A 3,074-nucleotide genomic window follows, 5' to 3' on the forward strand; every position below is an offset into this window, starting at 1 on the left:
TTTTTGACTACATTACGAGATCTACTTTCCTCAGCAAATCAATTGGCTTTTCATGCTTGATATTGAACCTATGTTGTTGTGAGATTCGGTGAAAACGCTCAGATGCTCCAGTAGCACTATTCCGTTCAAATGAAGATTCTTCAATTGCTACGTGATCAAGATCAGTTGAGCTGTCAAATGAACTACTCTCACTGGCAGTGCGATGATGACCACTACTCATGGTTTTGATGAATGAAAGAATGCATACGCTTTGGGGTTTTCTAGGCTTTGCCATATTACTGATTGAGATGTTGTGTTTACTAATTTTGCATTTGAATAAGCACGAAGTAGTTTTGCATTTACTAATGTAGAACAATTCATGTAATACCTTTGTAGTTTTAACTTCATAAAGCACTATCATATATTTGTATTAGGTAATGGTAGCTAAACCTTCTGGGTTGCACGGTAATTAGGGACAATATTTTAATGAAATAAATCTAATGGCATGATGGAAACAATAAGAGCTGAACAATTTTCATGAAAAAAAGTATAAATATAAATGGCTATTCAAAATGTTTTTTGAATGCCTGATTGAAAATTTTTAGAGGCATGAAAGAAAAAAAATTATTCTACACCTTATTAGAACTGAATAAAAGCCGGAGCAAGGGAATTGCGATCCTATCGCATCACCAGTCCAGCTCAAATTGTCTAAGAATTTGCTTTAGAAGATTTCCTTATCAAAAGGGAATTGCCTAAGAGTTATCATCCTCTTGAACTTCAAAGAGTAAGGAGCAAAGCACTCAATATTCAGGTTGCACCATCAAATAAGAATAATTACTAATTAATTTGATTTAGTAAAAGAGAATGGATAAGTCCTTTAGATTGCATTTAACGACAACAGGTAAACAACAGAGGCATTTCTTTCACCACATTGGTTGCTCAAATGACACCTGACTTGTGCAGAATTCACAGGAAGGAGGTTAAGAATTTGTTTTAGAAGATTTCCTTATCGACTTCTTATGCTAATCTCAAATAAACTGCTCACATAATTTAATTTCCAATAGACAACAACTTAATTCTCCTGTATTTCTTTCTTTGCTAAGAGGAGAACAAAGATTAATGATTCTGCAATTGATAGAACAACAAAAGCAAGAAAATTCAAAGACAATAATTTTAAGCACCAAGAACTAATACGACTTCCTGATTAACAAAAAAAAATAACTTTTTACTTCTGACTTCAATAAATTGATAGTGCTAATTTAAATTCTCTTAAGCCTTAAAATTCCTCTCCATTTCCTTTTTATTTTATCACTTAAAACTTCAATGATCCTTCAACCATCAATCAGCCTCTCGACATTAGAGAAAGGAGCAATATAAAAAAATTTTAAGAACAATTTTCATTAGTTTGACATCTCTCAAGTCTCAAGCGTGTTTCCTCAGGATGGATATTTTACAAGCACTTACAAACACTGCAATTATTTGAAGAACTAACATTAAAAGATTAAAAGGTGTTATTCCTTACAGACATTTCTTTTGTTAATCCTCATGCTAATCCAATAAGCCTAATATCACAAGAGGAATCACTAGCAACGTCAAATCTTCCAACCTCAACTCAAACTAGAAGCCCAACTCTCGTTCCATTAAAAAAAAAAAACAGATAATAAATTTAAGTGGTATTTACAAACAGAACACTGACTTCTCACGTATTTACATAAGAAAAAAATAATCGAACCTCTCATTAAGCAATTCAGGCAAAAAAAACCCTTTTTTTTTAATAAAAAACATTACATACGCTGGTTTTGTTCGACAGAGGAAGGTTCTTAAGAGCTGGTGTCGCGATCTACGGCCCTTGTTGCGGCCGGAGGAAGAGAAAGAGGCGGTGAGGACGCCTACGCTCTTCGCGACAGGAAGATCAGCAATCACGCGGTGTTCCGGGCAAGCTTTTGTTATTCCTCATGCTAATCCAGTAGTTCAGCGGATTGACGAGATCTGCTGGAAGAACGCGCGAAAGGTAGAAAGTTACCTTCACAGCTAGCGAGCTCCCGTCCTTGCTTCCGATCAAAATGTCGTAACTTCTGATCCGACAGGATTAGGGATCGTCGTCGAAGGAGCGAAATCGAACAAGAACGAAGGAGCCGAAGAAGCCACTCGTGCAATCTTACACCTCCTGCGAAGCAATTAAGCTGAACAACGACGAAGAATTTCATCGAGCGGGTTCCGATGAGGAGGACGATCTTCTTCTGGCGGAGAAGAGCTGGAGGCGCCTGCGGAAGGACGACCGAGGTAGCCAAGAGATTCCGTTGCTTCCCTCCGACATATCGCGAAAACCTCGTGCTGGTTCGCAGCGACGGATTTTGAAACCCGCTCAATTTGAGCGGGTTTTGAAGTCACGCTAAAAGCCTCTCGTAATACACTACTAATACGGCCGATGAATTATTTATGTTGCGCTCAAAATCAACCAAACAGCCTCATTTACGAAATACGTGCAACTTAATTACTTTACACTACTAATTCTCCATACCAAACAGCCCCTTAATGAAGTTGGAATTGAGTGATCTTATGCTTGTTGTTATTAGGCCATCTGACACGTCACCTGGGTCTTATGTAATTAGCTTAGGTTCTTTAATAGCTTTACATCTATTTATACTACTCATGTCATGTACTGTAACCTATATACAATAATACAGATTACTTTCTTCTTCTTGCTCTTCGTTTTCCTTCCTCTCTGTTTACCGATCCTTTCATGGTATCAGAGCGAGGTATCATCCATGGCTGATCAAGAATCAGGTGCTTCTCTCCCAGTCGCTTCCTCCTCCTCCCTCGCCACCTCCGGTAACCATTCCGACTTCACTATTCCCGCACCACTCAAATTCTTGATATCTAATCTCAAGAATTTGATACCCATGCACCCCATTGTCTGCCGACAACTATCCCTTTTGGAGGATACAACTCCTCTAGCATTTCTCTGCGAACGGATTTGCTGGTCATCTCACCGGAGACTCTCTCTGCCCGGCTAACGCTACTTCCCCCGATCACTCTCAATGGCAATTAATTGATCGTAACCTCATATATATCTGCTCTCTACTCCACCATTT

The sequence above is a fragment of the Dendrobium catenatum genome, unplaced genomic scaffold, assembly GCF_001605985.2.
Source record: "Dendrobium catenatum unplaced genomic scaffold, ASM160598v2 fragScaff_scaffold_133, whole genome shotgun sequence".
Taxonomy (NCBI): domain Eukaryota; kingdom Viridiplantae; phylum Streptophyta; class Magnoliopsida; order Asparagales; family Orchidaceae; genus Dendrobium; species Dendrobium catenatum.